Source organism: Solanum tuberosum, unplaced genomic scaffold, assembly GCF_000226075.1.
Source record: "Solanum tuberosum cultivar DM 1-3 516 R44 unplaced genomic scaffold, SolTub_3.0 scf00170, whole genome shotgun sequence".
In the NCBI taxonomy this organism is placed as follows: domain Eukaryota; kingdom Viridiplantae; phylum Streptophyta; class Magnoliopsida; order Solanales; family Solanaceae; genus Solanum; species Solanum tuberosum.
The window spans coordinates 592,591-602,494 of record NW_006239093.1 but is presented as its reverse complement, the minus strand read 5'-3'; positions in this window follow the sequence as shown (position 1 = coordinate 602,494).

Here is a 9,904-nt window from a genome sequence, read left to right as displayed (position 1 = left end):
TTATAACCGTTTTTAACCCTTAAGCAATTAATTAGTAAATTACTAAACTACCCCACTTAAACCGTGTGGAGACAGTGAGCTCGAGTGCCATCCATGAGTCCCCACCCACGGGGAGTGGATTGAACCATGGGGCATGCTGGCCACTCGTGGTTCAGTACTGATAGGGTGCAGACACGGGTCTTGGTGAGGAGACTAAGTCTCAACTCATGAGACCCTTCCACGGAGCGTGAGTCGGTCTACGGACCGTACTGCATGCTCGTGGTTTTGGACTGAGGGGGCTGATTTGGAGGCCACTTAGAGGATTCTAAGTGTGGATTCACGACTCCCTTCCACGGGGCATGAGTTAATCTACGCATCATGGTTTGCCCCTCGTGAGTCCAATATGTTTTGGACAACTTATATCTTCTTTTTTGGTTCTAAGTTTGGGTGCTCCTCAAGGACCCCTTGGGTGATCTTAGGGGTGTCGTACCCGGACGTTTGGACCCTATATGTGAAATCTTACCTTTTACACCGTTTAATTCAAAATTTAGTCCACCTACGACACTCTAAAATCAATTCACAAGACCTAGCACCTCACTAGTTCAATGCACTAGTTTCCGGATGTCAGTGTCGTTCCTTGACGTTTATGCACTAACATTTTCTTACCTATTTAGGCCACCTACGACACTCTAAAGTCAATTCACAAGACCTAGTACCTCACTAGTTCAATGCACTAGTTTCTGGATGTCAATGTCGTTCCTTGACGTTTATGCACTAACATTTTCTTACCAATTTAGTTACATTAAATTAGGTCTTGAAACATCATTTCTACTCTCATTAAGTAAATAGTCATCATTTAGGCTCTAGCTTAGGTCGTTAGATTTACGGAGTGTTACACACTTGCAAAGGTAAGGACCATGAACTTCTAGCTTATGTGGATCCACTAGCTAATGTCTATGTAGACAATCCTATGTTGGCATAGTAATGGGACACGGGTAATTGCCACTAGTCCACTCGGTACTAAGCTTAACTTCCACAGAATAGTTCTTCATTGGGTAATCGCCTCTTATCCTTGCATCATGTGGCATGGGTAATCACCTCTTGTCTTTCAATTGAGAGTATGGGTAATCGCCGCTTAGCTCATTCATAGCATAGCTCCTTAACTTTGATTCATTTTATGTGAGAAGACCTTTCAACCTTAGAATACTTTATGTAATAAACCTTTCACATTCATGTATGAGATATTTATGTGAGCAACCCTTTCACAAAAATTAACCACAATAACAACATATATGCTTTTATTCTCAAATCAATCTACAACATATCTCATCAATTTCATAAGAACATGAATTCCATAATTCATCTTTCATAGTTCAAAACCCACTTTCAATCATCAATCTCTAGAAAACATGGGTTAGACATGGGTTCATGGGGATTCATCTTAAAATCATGAAATTATATCAATTCATTCATAAAAGTTCATAAATCAATTATGTAAATCAACATTTAAAGCAACTCATGACATGAAAGAAAACCCTAACTCAATTGGGGAATTCTATCTTTATAAATTGGAGAATTTCAGAACTCCATGGAGGAAAGGGCCCCATGGATGAAAATTATCATACCTCAATGCCAACAACTTAACATCAATGGTGGAATTGGAGACTTAACTTGGGAATTGGAGAGAATGATTTCAATTGGGCAAATTTGGGGGTAAAAGTAATTATATAGGACTTTAGATGAAGGGTAAAATTACATAGTAGTAGGCTAGGATAATTAGGAAAAGACCCAAAATCCCCTAAGAAGATAACTACTGACACCATCGATAATTGGGACCCACGGTCCGTGGTTCCACCAACGGACCGTCTTGGTTGGCCGTCGATGGGTTCAGAGACCTTAATCTTTGGACCTCAACTGACGGGACCCACCCACGGGCCGTGGTCCCAACGATGGACCGTGGGTCTCAACTTTTGACCCTGGAATTTCTTTAATTTTGCGACTCATCTACGAGACCTATTTACGACTTGTACACTGAACGACAGACTGTCCTGGTGAACGGTTGAAAAAGTACTCAAACTTGGCATTTTAGGAAAACAGGACTGGCCAACCACAGGCTACCTACAATCTGTGTATCAGATGATGGACCATTGGTGGCGTCCGTCGATTTTGACACTAGATTTTCTGAAGGACAAAAAATTTCTTTTTTCTGAATCCGAGGTGTTACAATATCTCCCCCTTAGGGACATTTATCGTCGAATGAGATTCAAGACATCATAAGAAAGGTAGAAACTCAATCTAATAGCCTATCATGAATGCATTCTTATAAATGCACATATCCGAGGAAGAAACATTAACTCCAAGCTAAAGCATGTTCAACATATCATATCATGAAGTCTATATGCAAATCATACTCAAATGCACATAAACATGTAAGAATCAATCATATAAGTCCATTTTCTCAAAACTTAAGCCTAACATAAATCATGCATATGAGGAAATCATGGGAATATCTATGACACATGACACCCAAACCATGAGGAGCTAAATACCTTAAGCTTGAGAAGGGATAGAGGGAAATAGATGAGGATAGCGGGACATCATATCGGCCTCGACCTCCCAAGTAGCACCCTTAACTAACTGATTCCTCCAAGGAACTTTCACGTAAGAAGCTTTTTTATTTCTCAACTTCTTAACTTACTGGTCTAAAATCTCAATCTGAACCGACTCATAAGAAAGATTCTCCTTAACTTACAAATCTTCTAAGCGGACTATAGATGTCGGATCTCCAACACACTTTTTTAACAATGAAACATGGAAAACCGGATGCACCGATGCCAAGTCGTTAGGCAAATCAAGTTCGTAAGCAATCTTTCCAACTCGCCTCAAAATCTGGTATGGGCCCACATATCGTGGGCTAAGTTTCCCTTTCTTCCCAAATCTTATTGCACCCTTAATGGGTGAAATTTTCAAATAGACCCAAACATTATCATCAAACAAAAGATCTCTTCTCCTCACGTCGGCATAAGACATTTGTTGACTTTGAGTCATTTTTAACCTTTCTCTAATAAGCTGAACTTTCTTCATAGCCTAATGTACCAATTTGGGACCTATCAAAGCAACTTCGCCCACTTCAAACCAACCTATATGAGATTGACACCTACTACCATATAGAGCCTCAAATGGAGCCATACCGATGCTTGAGTGATGGCTATTGTTATACACAAACTCAACTAAAGGCAAGTGATCATCCGAATTACCCTTGAAGTCAATCACACATGCTCTCAATATATCTTCCAATGTTTGGATAGTAAGCTCTACTTGCCCATCAGTTTGTGGATGAAAGACTCTACTAAGATTAAAACGAGTACCAAGACCCTTTTGGAAAGATTTCCAAAACTGAGAAGTGAATTGGGTACCACGATCAGAAAAATGGATAAGGGCACTCCATGCATCCTCACCATTTCATTCAAATACAACTTAGCATAGTCCTCCGCCGAATATGAAATCTTGACAAGAATGAAATGAGCCGATTTCATCATTCGATCTACAATAACCCAAATTGAATCGTGTCACCGCCAGGTGCGAGGTAAACCAACAATAAAATCCATGTACAAATCTTCCCACTTCCAAGTAGGAATGCTAATGTCTTGAGATAAACCTCCCGGTTTTTGTTGCTCAACTTTCACTTGACAATTAGGACATATAGTCATAGATTCCGCAATATCCTTCTTCATCACATTCTACGAATAGATCTCCCGCAAGTCACGGTACATCTTTGTGGCTCCTGAGTGGATGGAATATCGAGAACTATGGGCTTCTGACAAGATTTTCTCTCTCAAGTCATGAACATTAGGAACATACAACCGACCTTGATATCTAAGTATGCCATCTCCCCCTTGGGAGAAAGCCTTTACAGACTTTTTAAGCACCACTTCCTTCAATTCAACCAAAGTTGGATCAAGACCTTGCTTGGACTTCACATCGGTGAGAAAAGGTGATTCTAAACCACTGTGAACCATAACACCACCCTTGGTAGAGTCAACTAACCAAACACAAAATCGGGCTAATCTATGAACATCATGAGCTTACTCTTTCTTATTATTCTCAATATGAGCAACACTACCCATTGGTAATCAACTAAGAGCAACAGCCACCACATTCGCCTTACCAGGGTGGTAGAGATGACTCATGTCATAATCCTTCAGTAATTCAAGCCATCTCCTTTGGCGAAGATTTAGATCCTTCTGGTTAAACACATATTGCAAACTCATGTGGTCGGTAAAGACATCTACATGAACACCATACAAATAATGCCTCCAAATTTTTAAGCCAAAACAACCGTCGCTTGTTCAAGGTCATGGGTAAGATAATTCTTATCATGAATCTTAAGTTGCTCTGAAGCATAGGCGATATCTTTCCTATTTTGCATAAGAACACACCCTAACCCAATTCTTGAGGCATCACAATAAACCACAAAACCATATGTCCCTTCTGGTAATGTCAACACCGAAGCAGAAGCATGCTATCTTTCATTTATTGGAAAGTCTTTTCAAACGCTTCGGACTATATGAACTTAACCTTCTTTTGAGTCAATGCAGTCAATGGAGAAGCAATCAAAGAGAACCCTTTAACCAACCTTCTATAGTTACCGACTAGACCCAAGAAATTTCTAATATCCGAAAGGGATAGAAGTTTAGGCAAACTCTTGACCGTATTCATCTTCTTAGGATCTACCTCATTACCTATACTGGAAACAATAAGCCCAATAAAAGCCACGAACATTAACCATAACTCGCATTTGCTAAACTTTGCAAAGAGTTGTTGTTCCTTGAGGACTCGCAACACAATCCTTAAATGATCGGTATGCTTGTCTTCACTTCGTGAATAAACCAATATATCATCAATGAACTCAATAACAAACATGTTAAGGTGTTGCCTAAACACCCTATTAATCAAATCAATAAATGCCCCGGGAGCATTAGTCAAACCAAACAACATTACTAAAAACTCATAATGACCATACCGAGTTCAGAAAGCTATCTTTAGAATGTAATCTTCCTTCACCCTCAATTGGTGGTAACCCAATCAGAGGTCGTTCTTAGAAAAGTAACTTGCTCCTTTAAGTTGATCAAACAAATCATCTATCCTTGGAAGAGGATACTTATTCTTTATAGTAACCTTGTTGAATTACCGCTAGTCAATACACATACAGAGTGAACCATCTTTCTTTCTAACAAACAAAACTGAAGCACCCCATGGAGAGATACTTGGTTGGATAAAACCCTTATCCAACAGATTTATCAATTGATCCTTTAATTCCTTAAGTTCTGCCGAAGCCATACAATAAGGAGGAATAGAGATAGTTTGCGTATCTAGGAGAAGGTCAATACCAAAGTTTTTTTCCCTTTGGAGGAATATCGGGTAAATCATCAAGAAACACTTTTGGAAACTCATTTACAACGAGGACCGACTCAAGAGTAGGGGTCTCAGAATCTATATCCCTCACCCTAACTAGATGGTAAATGTAACCCTTCGAAATCATCTTTTTAGCTTTAAGACAAAAGACAAACTATCCCTAAGGCATAAAATTTCCCCCTTTCCACTCCAAGATGGGTTCATTTGGAAATTGAAACTTGATTACACAGGTTCTACAATCAATAGAAGCATAACATGAGTGAAACCAATCCATACTAAGGATAAAATCAAAATCTAGCATATCAAGCTCTACAAGGTCAACTTGAGTAACTCTATGGGACAAGGACACGAGACACTTCTATAGACCCTCGTAGCCAAAACTAAATCACCATCAGGAGTAGAGACAAAAAAAGGAACTAATAACACATCCGGAAGAATATCAAACCTCATAGCCACATATGGCGTTAGAAAAAACAAGGTAGAACTGGGGCCAAGTAAGGCATTAAAATCAAGTTTGAAGACTTTCAACATACCAGTAACCAGATCAGGAGAGTCCTCTTGTTCACCATGAGTCTTAAGTGCATAAAATTTGTTTTGCTTCTGACTTCCACTAGCACCAGATGAATGGTTAGGTTGAGCCCTTCAACGACTATCTCCATCATTCTTACCAACTAAAGGACAGTGTCTTATCTTGTGTTTTATATTACCACAACCAAAACAAGCATTGGAACCCGTAAGACATCTACCATTGTGCTTATTTCCACACTTAGCACAAGTAGGCAATGAAGATCCACTACCACTTTCTCCTTGAGGCATAGGGTTAGACACCCTTTCTTTGTTGAACTTAGAATGAGCATTGGATGAACCTTGGCCGAAAAACCTTTGACGAAACTTAGAAGGACCATGTCCATCAGACGTGAGAAGTTACCATGACCGGTCTTATCCTATTTTCCTCCCTAAATCTTTCCTTAAGTTTCTCCTCTTCAATTTTTTGAGCATGGACCATGAGACGAGAAATGTCCATATTATTGACAAGCATAGCCGTACGATATCTCTTAACCACCATCTCAAACTCTCCCGAGATGAACTTACTCATCCTTTCCCTAGGATCGGCAACCATAGAAGGATCATATCAAGATAATTGCGTGATCTTCAAAGCATATTCCTTCACACTCATATTTCCTTGACGAAGGTTGATGAACTCAAGAACCTTTGCCTCCCTTATCTCAAGGGGAAAAAATCTATCAAGGAATACAACTTTGGAATTTTCCCAATCGAGAGGACCCACATCATCCGTTCTCCGCTCATTCCATTGGTTGAACCATATTTGAGCAACACCCTTAAGTTAGTAAGCGGCCAATTCCACATTTTCCACCGACGTCGCTCCCATGATCATCAACACCTTGTAAACCTCATGAATGAACTCTTGAGGGTCTTCCTCAACCTTAGATCCATGAAACTCTGGAGGATTCATTCTAGTGAAGTCCCTCACTCTAGATGCCACCGTACCCACTTTAGGGTTAAAGTGAGTCACAACCTCCCTATTGGCTTAGGCCATCATGGCTTGAGCCAACACTTGAAAAGTAGCCCTAAACTCCGCATTAGTCACTTGCTCGGCCAAAGGATCAACTGGTACTTGAGGATAGTTCTCTTGATTCATATTCCTTCCTGTATTCCTTCTAGCATATGCCCTTCGAGTGGCCATATCCTGTAGAGAATTGGATAAGGATTAGGAGCGAGACATTATAGAGTTAAACTCTATCGCATGACCTTAGAGTAATGAAAGAAGTGAAGTTTCTTAAAAATCTTATAGCCTCTCATTCATAAATATAGCGCGCTTCACACTCATGAACAAGACACTATTCGACATAACCTATGAGACTTTCTAAGACCTTGCTAAACCTTGTCCTCTAATTACCAAGTTTGTCATTACCCAAGGTAGCCTATAGGCGTAACATGGAGTATAAGACCCCGAGTGACCCCATACAAGCCAGTTATCATTCATCATAAAAGATAATAGAACAAAAGAGATTTAAACGATAGTTTTAGCATATCAAAGTTTTATAGAGAAAAGCGGTAGCCTAAACATCATCTCAAAGCCATCTAGTACATAAGATTGATTGGCGTGTAGCTCGTACATCAAGTTCAAAAAATGAAAGTAAAGATAAGAAATGTAAATCAAGCTTTGTCCTAAGGAGAGTAAGAAAGGAAGTGCTAGTGAGAGGATTCCCATTGATCCCATCATTCCTTCATGGAGACACAGATTATACACAGCCGCAAATTCCTTTTTGGCGGCCCATGACGTACATAGAAGGGTTGAAGCTAAAGTCGCTGCAGAAGCTAGAACAAAGGAACACAATGAAACCCAAAATGACAACCCCGGGGTCATTGTTGAGTTTCAGACTAATGTAGCAGGCAACAATGCTCCGATAGATGAAGCAAATGCGTAGACATGACCTTTCTCTACCCTTCTCTCTTAATTACTAGCATCTACTTTTGGATATTATTACTTGCATTTGAGTGCAAACGCTCTTTATTTGTGGTGGGGTAAGGCCCACACCTTTTGTGTTGACATTCATGTTTTGTTCTGTATATATTTGGGTTGTTTGCTTTAATTTGTGTTTTAAATACTGCTTTTCTGTGGATGTTTGAGCTCATGGCTCTTGTTGTTCTAATTGAAAATAATTTTGATCCTTTCAAAAAAATTTGCCACCTTTTGTGTTGAAAGTGGCTGTTCTTTTGCAAAAAAAATTGGAGTCTCAATTTCGATCAATACTGATGACTTGAATAGTGCTCCCAATTGAACAAACATGAATGCACGGCTACGATGAGGCCAAATGAAGTTACATGGACAATATGTGCACTCTTTGCATCTCGTTGTAACTAGCTATTTATTAAATTGATTTTCTTGTGAGGACCATTGCACACTAGCGAGCATGTCTAGTCTTGTTTGACTGAAGTATCGCTGCCTTTTGTGATTAGCTTACTTTGAACCATGCATGAATAAACCTAGAATTTGCCCCGTTAGTCTGATTGATTTAGAAAGGTGTACTCTTGTGATGATCTTAGGCAACTTTTGAAGAGCGTGAACCAATTTAACATATACCTCTTTTTGTGGCCTACCCGTGAGCGTGTGAAACTCTCTTGAACACCCCTTGAACCTTACCCTTTTTTGGAAGAACCTTGATAAACCCTAGACCTTACCTGATCCGCTACCTATAATCCTCTTGAATTGTGGTTTAGTGAATAGCCAACTTAGGACAAAAATCCTAAGTTGGGGGTATGGTGAAAAGGAAAAGGAGAAGTCAAGAAGTGCTATAAGAAGTCCCCCTTAACCCATGATGTTGCAGAACAATGGAACCCTCCTAAAAAATGAATGAAAAAGAAATTGGTGGAATAAAGCACAAAGGATATTGCGATTCCAAGCAATTCATGGGAAATGAATAAAAGGATGACTTAGAAGCACTAGAAAAAGAATTGATAAAGGAAAAGAAGGGAATGCCTTGAGAATACCACATCTCATGAGGAAAGAGTCACTGAGCCTTAACGACTATACCTTTACATTCAGCCTCATTACAGGCTTTAGAAAGACCTTTTTGATCTTGAGTAAGCTGGATCGAAAGTCAATTGGAAAATAAGGGCAAACCTATGGGTGAAAACATGCATTGTGTTCCTTTTTTTGAGTGTGAGCATTGTATCTGATTCCTGATCTTAAATTGACTCATATCTGTGTGTTAATATGGAATCATTCTTTACGTGAGGACATTTAGATACTTTTGTTGAGCTTGAACTTGCACAAGTAGCAAGTATTGTGAGCATGAGAATCTTTGGTAATGGTGTATCACAATTTGAATCTTTGAGTACACAAGTGATCCTTGCATAAGTAAATTGAGTCTTGTTGTGTGCATTCATGATTTAGTCTTGTGTAGCACTGTTTGAGGCACCCTATTTGAACTGCTGAACTTGAGTTTGCTTGAGGACAAGCAAAAGTTTAAGTTAGGGGTGTTGATGAGTCCACAAATTGGACTCATTTAGGGCTTTATTTTAATAGAAATAGTGTCCTCGAATGCTTGTTTTATATCAATACCTGATTAAAATGCTTATGTTTTAGCTATTTGAAGTTTTACTGGAAGCATGACACTTAGGCGCAAAACGGAGCAAAAAGGGCTGAAAAGAACAAGAAATGAAAGTCTGCGAATCGCCGAGTCCAACTTGGCGAGTTGTCGAATTGACATGCACCGCCCTTTGTTCCAGTACGCGAAGCCTTGAAGGAAGTGGATCGAAAGGCGAGGAAAGGAGCAGTCAGCGAGTCGGCGATTAGTTCCGCGAAGCAGTACTGTAACGCCCAATGATCCAGAATACGAGGATGCTGAAGGCAAGACACTGAAGGCGATGAGCTGATTAAAGGGTGGATTGCCGAGTTCATCGGCGATCTCGACTAATTTTGCTGAACGATCCTCCGCAACACAATCTGTGAAAACTATAAATACTAGTTAGAATTGTAGTCTTA